Source organism: Schistocerca nitens, chromosome 9, assembly GCF_023898315.1.
Source record: "Schistocerca nitens isolate TAMUIC-IGC-003100 chromosome 9, iqSchNite1.1, whole genome shotgun sequence".
NCBI classification, from domain to species: domain Eukaryota; kingdom Metazoa; phylum Arthropoda; class Insecta; order Orthoptera; family Acrididae; genus Schistocerca; species Schistocerca nitens.
The window spans coordinates 117,392,809-117,403,291 of NC_064622.1; the positions used below are offsets into that span (position 1 = coordinate 117,392,809).

Consider the following 10,483-nt stretch of genomic DNA (forward strand, 5'->3'; position numbering starts at 1 on the left):
TCCACAGGACTACATCCAGCATCTCTACGATCGTCTCCATGGGAGAATAGCAGCCTGCATTGCTGCGAAAGGTGGATATACACTGTACTAGTGCCGACATTGTGCATGCTCTGTTGCCTGTGTCTATGTGCCTGTGGTTCTGTCAGTGTGATCATGTGATGTATCTGACCCCAGGAATGTGTCAATAAAGTTTCCCCTTCCTGGGACAATGAATTCACGGTGTTCTTATTTCAATTTCCCGGAGTGTATATAACTGTTTGTATTTATTCATCAATATGAAGTGTAGTTTCAGTAAATTTGGAGTAAATTATGTCATTATTGCCAGCGTTGGAAACACTGACGGTATAATGAAATAATAATTAAATCAAGACCCTAACCTGTCGACAGGCGTTGATATACATGAACGGGGAGAGTTGAAAATGTGTGCCCCGACCGGGACTCGAACCCGGGATCTCCTGCTTACAGGGCAGTTGCTCTATCCATCTGAGCCACCGAGGGCACAGAGCATAATGTGATTGCAGGTATTTATCCCTTGCACGCTCCCTGTGAGACCCACATTCCCAACTTAATGTCCACACACTACATTTGTAGTGCCCCTGTCCGTTACACTCGTTACTCGCGGCAGACGATCTTACCGAGTCCCGCATTGCTCGAAATCTTACAGGACTCGGTAAGATTGCCTGCCGCGAGTAATGAGTGTAATGGGCAGGGGCACTACGAATGTAGTGTGTGGACATTAAGTTGGGAATGTGGTTCTCATGGGGAGCGTGCAAGGGATAAATACTTGCAGTCGCACTATCCTCTGTGTCCTCGGTGGTTCATATGGATAGAGCGTCTTCCCTGTAAGCAGGAGATCCCGGGTTCGAGTCCCGTTTGGGGCATACATTTTCAACTGTCCCCATTAATGTATATCAACGCCTGTCGACAGGTTAGCGTCTTGATTTAATTATCGTTTCATTCTGACTCTGATGATGTAAAAACGGAATCGCAGCATCATTTAAAGCTACGTATCTGTTACGAACGTAGGCCACGTAGAAACTCAACTCATGTACTGTTGCTGTTATTCCGTTAAGATTGTTTTGCAGTAGACGAAAATGGTTTGAGTACCAAATCTAGATGTAATGATACAGCAAAGCATGCAAAGAATAATGTCACGTGATTACAAAAAAAGGAAAAAATGTGAAATAACCATTTCCACGACTAGGTGTAGTAATAAGTTTTTCTCTTGTTGATAGCTAAAATTTTACGGGAACCGTTTGTAGTGTCGGAATTTGTCACCGGAAGCAGAAAAACTTGACATGTACATATCTATCCTCTATCCCGAGGTAGAACACATTTGACGGCTATTGATTTTCGAAGAATCAGTAATGAGACAAAATGACATATGACGTGTTTCTTGTTTTTTGCGGGGAGGGGTGGGGTGGGGTGGGGAAGAGGTGGAAAACTACAAGCGTTAAGAGTGACTATTTGTTTGTGTCAATTATCACTGTCTTGCCTGCTTGGCATTATCACCATCCGATGACAATTTTCTTCTACGGCAGCATAAATATGTCTTAGGATGTGTCGCTGTAATGTTTGTATGGCCCTGAAAGCGTGGCACCCCTCGTCCCTTACCTACGTGGATGTGCTCTACCACTGTTCCGTATGTCATTTTATCGAAGTGCCGTGTAGTTTACACTGTGTCACAGCAGATCTCAAACATTTTTAGCTGCAACATGAAATTAATACCCTAGCTTTGTGTTACAATAATGTTTCACTGAATTTCATATCAGACGTGTTTTTGAAGTGAAAATATCTTTGTGTCCTTTGCTAATCTTGGTGAACATAAAGTTATAAGTTAGGTATTGCACGTGTGTGTGTGTGCGCGTTTGTATGTATAAACAATGCAGGCGTTCTCCAAGTGACATATCGTAATAAAAGCACCTCCTTCTTTCCCTTCTAATATGGTGTTTGACAATGTTGTGTGTGTGTAAGTTAACATTGTGATACTTGACGTAAGCATTGCCAACTTTATACATCATGGACGTATTTTTGCAAGCATTTTAGACTTGCAAAGAACAATGTAACACTTAACAAGCATCATAGATGTGGAAAACAAATAATTTGAAGCTCTATTAATTCTTATAGTATAGTATTGTAATTGAAATATGAATGATTACAATTGTAGCCATCTGTTGTCGAAGACAAGCAGAGTTCGTTTTATTTTACATTTTGAAATTTTGCAGAATAGTATTTGAAGTAAAATTCAACTTCAGTAATTATGTATAACTAATTCGTTGATAACATTGCATTAGCAGGCATTGGTTTTTCACTATTTATGTTCTCATATCCCATAGTGAATGCTATATAGTTCCCAATGAAACTTAAAGATACAACTTGTGCGACAGTCTATCAACAATTTTCGGTGGACAGAAATGAAATATAGTTGAAAAATGCTTTTTACATTTTTTACGCATTTCAGTTGGAGGTTACGTATTTTTTAAGTGTGTGTGTGTTTTGATGACGTATTTTAAATGTGAAATTATCGCAAACGTAATTTTTTGTATGAATAATTCAAGTCATTTGGATACTTTTGAGCAGAGCCAAGACGAATATTCTGGAGATACATTGTGACTAGGTCTTTCATTTTAATAGCTACTAAAATACAATATTGTGACTGACACACTCATTTCAGTAGTGGCTAGAGTACCACGCTCTAATTTGAGGAAAGAGGAGGGATTACAAAACACAACTTGGTTAGGTTGACAATATTGCTTTTCTTTGTTTTTTTTTAAGTTTCCCACAACTGGGTTAATTTTGGATTTTAATTGGCAATTCCATTTGCATGAGATACGATGTAGTAGGCTTTGAATGGTTGGAGAGAGGGACAGTTTTATATTTCTTACTAATACAACTGGGTTAGATCCACCATGTTCAATGTTAATTTGCCGTTTCATTTTGAAGGCTCCTAAAATTCTAAGTACTGACTTGATGGAGAAGGGAGGGCCGAGAGTGTAGCCAAACTCACCATTTGCAACATGTGAGTGATTCACATGAGTTATTTAAGTATACGAATTGCGTGTAATCGAACGTTTTGAAATTTTTCGTAACAGGGAAAGTATTTATTTTCAACTGCGAAAATGACAATTTTTATTCAATATGAAAGCTATGTTTGCTATTGAAATGTTTGACACACTTAGAATATTAGTTTAATTCATTGGAGGAAACTTGATTCGCGGGCCAACCCCCCGTGTCCTCTGCCACACCAGCAAAAAACGGCTCCCTTCTCCCAGTGAAATCGAAAGCTCTTTCAGTTCAGATGAGCATCGGCATTTACTCTGCATTTCAAAACCTTTAATTTTATACTGGCTTAAAGAATATTTAATTATTTGTGACCATGCATAAACTAACAGAACGTAAATTTAATTTTAAGGCTGCTAATTTATTGTGGACCTTTCTCCAAAGCGAAATGTGGATAACTGTGCTCGATTTGCACTTATTTCAACACACAGAAAAGAGTAATACATTGTACAGTCACTTCACTACCTACCTTACAGTTTTATCCGTACCTCAGCATTGGGTTATAGACATGTTCTGGTCTTACCTTACGACAGACCCCCTGTTAATTTCTACAAAAATTTGCGGTCGTCATCTCTGAAGGAGCAATTTATCGTTACTGTTTTGGAAATTATTTTACCTCAATACGTAATGAATTTACTGCAACAAAATTTGTTTGAACTTTTTTACTTGAAATAAAGATGGATGCAATCTGTGAGAGTATGACATAACAAAATTTATACTATCTTGAAATATGACATTCATTAAGAAATGACAATTACATCTTGAAATAAGTGAAATTCATCTCAAGAAAACTGGTAGCAAACACTTTAGCAAAGCGACCTTTTTTATGTTTAATAGCCTTGAAACTATTTTATCTGGCTTCGTTAGCTTTCACTGAACTTACGACGATCTTATATTATGATTCTGAAACGACCCTTTGATCGTTTGAGTTACACTAAATCAGTCAAAACCATTGACAAAGAAATGAAAATATAGTGTTTTTAAATGTCACTGAAATAACTTCTAACAGAATTTTTAGAGTCGTAGTTTCTATTCAGGAAATACACATGAGAAATTGACTGTAATATTCATTTACTAGGTTTACTTAAAAAATTCTTCCCTAGTGATCGCAGCGATGGTAGTGCTCTAGTTGTAGATTGCAGTATGAGAAACTGCTCGGCTCTTCACGTCTCCCGAAGATGGAATTAATATGCTCGTACTGGTATCACGCCGCTTGTGGCTGCCGTTTTCTTGATTTACGAAAATTCCATCATAGATTAACCCTGGATAATCGTGCTTTCCAAGAGTGGTTATTTCCAGAGACGACTTTAGTGCACAAATGCCACTGCCACACCAACTTTCCCATCAGTAACCACAGTTTTAGCACATTTTACCACTTGACATTGCCGAACATGACCCACTACGAACGAAAGCCAGGCTTCCTCGTCTATGGCTCTTCTGTGACTGTCTTCCACCAGCCCCTTTTCCATTCTGATCGTGCGCTCTGTGCGACAAGGTCATCCACACAACCACTAGTTGAAAACCTGTAGTAGATCCTCTTGCTTTCTATTTACATTGGCAAATATTTTCACGTTTTTAAGTTACGACGTGAATATTACTGCTTTTACATTCGTAATAAACATTCATAATTTTACTCTTATTTTAATAAATTAACATTCATTTGCGCTTATTATAACTGTTCGTCACATACTTTTAACATCCCGATGCAATTAATACCTAATACATTGATTTTAAAAAAATACAATTTTTTTCCAAATTTACGTTGTATCGTTACACGAGGAGTGGGAGAAGAGATGTTACAAACCACATCTGGGCTGGTTCCACCAATTTGTCTTTTTTTTTTCTTTTAAATTTTCCCACTAGCACAACTGGATCATTCTACCATCTTGGATTCTGCTTGGTTGTTCCATTTTAATGTCTGCTGCTACGTTACCATTGTCTGTTTCATTTCAATGACCCTAAATACTAGGCTGTGATTGGAGGAGAGGAGTCAGGAGGAGATGGTGGTATGGCTTGTTACGCGATTATGTTGGCACCATTGATACTGAGTGTGGGGCTTGCTGCCATCTTGATTATGTCATGTGTTTGACATCACTGCTACTGCCCATGTATGCAGGTGACCATCCCTGCACTTTTCAAGGTCATTTAGGTGCAAAGCACTCTGGAGAAATTGTAGATAAATTACTCACTCGAATGATCTCTTTGTTCTAGATCTGAGGAACTACCACTTCAAACACACTTGGACACTAAAAACACTCTTTCGTAGGTGAACAATTCCTTTGGACAATATCACAGACAATATATATGCCACACAAATAGTCTTAATAGATCTAATACACTGTTAGCTAAATCGTACAATCAAACTGCTCATTCTAATGACAACTTTGGCTTGTTGTAGGAAATAATACCGGTAGTTTTATAATCATACTGCTTATTGTAATGACAACTTTGGCTTGTTACAGGAAATATTAACCCGGAGGAGTTAGCCCAGGGGACTTCGCAGGTGCTGACGACTACTGTAATACATCGACGAACCAACTCTAACATATCTTAATACCGAGCATGAGCCGTCGCTGCAGCGCTTATTTCACTCTGCCCTTACAATGTTTCAGTCACTTAATCCACTGTCTCCTCACAGGCACCCTGTGAATGATCAGTCGATCCCAGAGACATGGCTCATATCACAGACACGAATTGTGTGCTACTGTAGCAGTATATTGTAGTGGTGTGTGCGTAAGAAGGTGGTTGGTGGGCGTAGCTTGCTCTTCGGAGTGCGGTACATCATTTAGCATTGATTTTCATATTATTACAGGTGTGTCTCAGCTTCTTAGCCACCGTAGTGTTCATTACGGACGGCGTAAACAAAGTCAACAATCATTAAGAAGCGACAACAAAAGTTTCATAAGATATAAATTTCTCAATGGAGAGTCAGAAGTTGAAACAGTGGCACTTGCCTCATTTTGCAAGTTGTCGGTTACGATGATAGGCAAGGGCTGAAATCAGTGGTGTGGAACAGAGGCAGATAGCACACGGGCAACGCCACAAGCTACCCTTTCCTGTCTGCACAGAATACGTCACACAGCTGCCATATTACTTGCATACAGCTATAACTCGGTGCATGGCATAGGTTACAGTAGATAAAAATCTACGGTGTGTCGCCGTTTTTAAAAATGGCTGCATTAAATATTTATAGCTAAATTTACCGTAGTAATCTGTAATCAATATGTAAACAAGTTAATTGCCTTATACATATAGATTACTTTGCAGTGACAAAAGTAATGGGACAACTATATGCACCTATACAGCTGGCGGTAGTATCCCGTACAGAAGGCATAGAAGAGCAGCGCATTGGCGGAGTTGTCACTTATCAAGGGATGGTGGGCCGACATGTCGGAGTGTTGGAACGCGCCTACAGCGAAGGGTATGGGCAGATCGCCGTCCGGCATAAATTTGACACCTGGCAGCGCCTTTGACAGCTTTCTACCACTGTAGGCGAAAACAGCGGGCTACGAAGAGGCGTTGCCATAGTGACGTTTATGAAATCGTGTTGCATACACGCGAAGCATTTTTACTTATACATTTGAACATTATGCATATTTCTTTGAACAGCTGTTTCATAATTTCAAAGGCATATTCACAAATACATGGAACTGAAATTTTTTCCGTACTACACTACAAACAAAGTGCACTTTTTGTTGCCTTTCTTATAGAAAATTGGCAAAATGAATACCCGAGCAATGCTGGGTTTGTCAGCTAGTTTTTAATAGAAACATCTGTTCGACTATTGCAAAATTTGTCGTGATTACCTGGAGCGTTAAATGGATTTTAGGGCAGTCCTTCTACAAAGAAGCAATAACTTATTCTCACACATCACTGCTTATCTTATTTTTCGTTTACATAACTCATTATTTTACATCAAACCACTTCGCCAGTATTTACTGGAGACAGTATAAACTCACCTTCACTATTTTCCTTCTGAAAATGAAAAGTAATGCCTATAGAAATCGGGCGCTATCCATGAAGTGACAGATTTTGAGAACGGTTTGCGCTGCACGTGAGCGAACGTGAACAATATAAATCTTACTTTTGTGCGCGACTTTGGGCGGAACTGACGCCATGTACGGAGCGACGGGGCCCACGAGAAAGACAGGCCGTGGCGCTTACGTCACAGCACGTGACACTGCAGGTCTTACGAGTGACAGCAGCCGCCTGCGGCAGTAGGCGGGTAACTATTCAGAAACATTTAATAAATCTGGACTGTGGGATTAAGTGCATGCAAGCTCCCGATACCACGCAATAACATTGAGGCCTTTAGTGGGTAGTGTTACAAGTACATGCTGATTTCTTGTGGGCCCAGCAAGGAACCGAGCGTTCGCGACGTGTGGCAGTAAAGCCGAGTAGTGTGACGTCACAAGTTCGTTGCTGGGGCCGTATTTCTCGTGGGCCCCAACGGAGCGTTCAGATCCCATAGGAGCTCACATGGGCCACTAGCCTGACTGCCATATCCAGACACGCCGCCCTCGGGTGCTGCTACGCCCACCACACACCTGCAGAGATACGCTCGCTGGGCTCTCGCGACGAAGAGAGACGCAGCGTCCTGCCAGTATTAATCACCGATATTCAAATATGACACGTCGTGTCACATCTCTTCATTAAACTTGAAACAGTTATTGAAATGTTCCTTAAAAGAATTCGACGTGACTTTTAGGACAAGAGTGAAATTAGCAAGACACTCACTTTTGCAATCAAATTATCGAAGCTGTTGAAACAAGAAATGAAGTTGCTCATTTTGACTTTACTTTAGGCTTGACCATCTGAGTAAGCCAGATTAACAAGTGAATATTACACTACTGGCCATTAAAACTGCCCGAAGATGACTTGCTACAGACGCGACATTTAACCGACAGGTAGATGATGTTGTGATATGCAAATGATTAGCTTTTCAGAGCATTCACACAAGTTTGGCACCGGTGTCTACGCCTATAACGTGCTGACATGAAAGTTTCCAACCGATTTCTCATACACAAACAGCAGTTGACCGGCGTTGCCTGGAGAAACGTTGTTGTGATGCCTCGTGTAAGGAGAAGGAATGCGTACCATCACGTTTCCGACTTTGATAAAATTCGGATTGTAGCCTATCGCGATTGCGGTTTATCGTACCGCGACATTGCAGCTCGCGTTGGTCGAGACCCAATTACTCCTAGCAGAATATGGAATCGGTGGGTTCAGGAGGGTAATCTCAGCGGCCCCGTATCACTAGCAGTCGGGATGACAGGCATCTTATCCGCATGGCTGTAACGCATCGTGCAGCCACGTCTCGGTCGCTGAGTCAACAGATGGGGACGTTTGCAAGACAACAACCATCTGCACGAACAGTTCGACGACGTTTGCAGCAGCATGGACTATCAGCTCGGAGACCATGGCTGCGGTTACCCTTGACGCTGCATCACAGACAGGAGCGCCTGCGATGGTGTACGCAACGATGAAACTGGGTGCACGAATGGCAAAACGCCATTTTTTCGGATGAATCCAGGTTCTGTTTACAGCATCATGATGGTCGCATACGTGTTTGGCGACACCGCGGTGAACGCACGTTGGAAGCGTGTATTCGTATCACCCGGCGTGATGGTATGGGGTGCCGTTGGTTACACGTCTCTGTCACCTCTTGTTCTCATTGACGGCACGTTGAGTAGTGGACGTTACATTTCAGATGTGTTACGACCCGTGGCTTTACCCGTCATTCGATCCCAGCGAAACCCTACATTTCAGCATGATAATGCACGACCGCATGTTGCAGGTACTGTACGGGCCTTTCTGGATAGAGAAATTGTTCGACTGCTGCCCTGACCAGCACATTCTCCAGATCTTTCACCGATTGAAAACGTCTGGTCAATGGTGGCCGAGCAACTGGCTCGTCACAATACGCCAGTCACTACTCACGATGAACTGTGGTATCGTGTTGAAGCTGCATGGGCAGCTGTGCCTATACACGCCATCCAAGCTCTGTTTGACTCAATGCCCATGCTTATCTAGGCCGTTATTACGACCAGAGGTGGTTGTTCTGTGTACTGATTTCTCAGGACGTATGCACCCAAATTGCGTGAAAATGTAATCACATGTCAGTTCTAGTATAATATATTTGTCCAATGAATACCCGTTTATCATCTGCATTTCTTCTTGGTGTAGCAATTTTAATGGCCAGTAGTGTACAAATCGACAATTCACAGTTGTGGCGCAGCTTCCCTTCTACAATTACAACACAAAACTTTGTAATGGCAGAGACTTTTTTGTCAATAAACTGTATCTCAAAAGTATTTACGAGCGGCGATCAATAATTAATGTAGCATATTTTTTTCTCGGCCATTTGCGATTCAAGATGATGTCTACGACGATCTGGCTGTGAACAAAAGCACGACGAGTCGTTCGGCAAGGCGTCTGCCTTCGTCGCAATAAGGTCGCGCAAACCTGTTCGACCTTCCGCGTGACCACCGACGCCTACAACTGTGAATCCTGCGATGATGGAACGTGCGGACACTCTCATTCCAATTGATCGACATCGCTGCTCAACAGGACGTCTCTCCTGGTACTGCTGACACACTCGCCCACTAGCTGGGATACTGAAAGATGTGTCCTCGCTGGGTTCCTCGCCGCCTAATAGAAGACCATAAAGAGCAACAGAGCACACCTGTGCGGAATTGTGTGCGCTCTTCGAGGCTGATCGTGACAATTTTTTGGCGAACATCATTACAGCCAATGAAGCATGGGTTCATCACTTCCAGTGCATGTTTCGTTGGCTGTGACGAAGTTCGACAGGAAATCACTTCGACCCGGAAACAAAACTGCAGTCCATGGGGTGGTGCTACATCACCTCTCCTCTGAAGAAAAATTAAAAGCCGCAGCCTCAGCCGGTGAATTCATGACGGCGGTCATCTGTGACTTCGAAGGGGTAATTCTGTTTGATTTCATCCCTCATGGTGAAACGATCGACTCTGAAGTGTAATGCGCTACCTCAGGAAGGTGGAGAAATGACTTCGGCGCGTTCGTCGCCTCAAGAATACAAACGAACTTCTCTTTCTCCATGACAACGCAACACCTCACACAACTCCGCGCACCCTAGAGGAGCTCAGAAGACTTTTCTGGACTGTTCTTCCTCGTTCACCTTACAACTTGGATCTCGGCTCTTTCGACTTCCATCTTTTTGGCTCAATGGGCTCCGCGGGAAACAGTAAGTGGATGGTGGGGAGGTTACCGACGCAGCAAGGCGTTGGGTCCTGCGTCGACCAGTAAAGTGGAGCCATGCAGGCACACAGGCACTCTCAGTAAGAATAAGATTTTCACTCTGCAGTGGAGTGTGCGCTGATATGAAACTTCCTGGCAGGGTAAACTGTGTGGTGTACCGAGACTCGAACTCGGGACCCTTGCC

General features: G+C 42.3%; 1 non-coding gene across 1 annotated transcript; it reads right to left on the reverse strand.

Annotated features, from left to right (window-relative positions):
* Positions 1–424: 424 nt before the first annotated feature.
* On the reverse strand, positions 425–499 carry Trnat-ugu (transfer RNA threonine (anticodon UGU)). The gene has a single exon. It is a non-coding gene; the product is annotated as a tRNA-Thr (tRNA).
* Between the last annotated feature and the right edge of the window lie 9,984 nt (positions 500–10,483).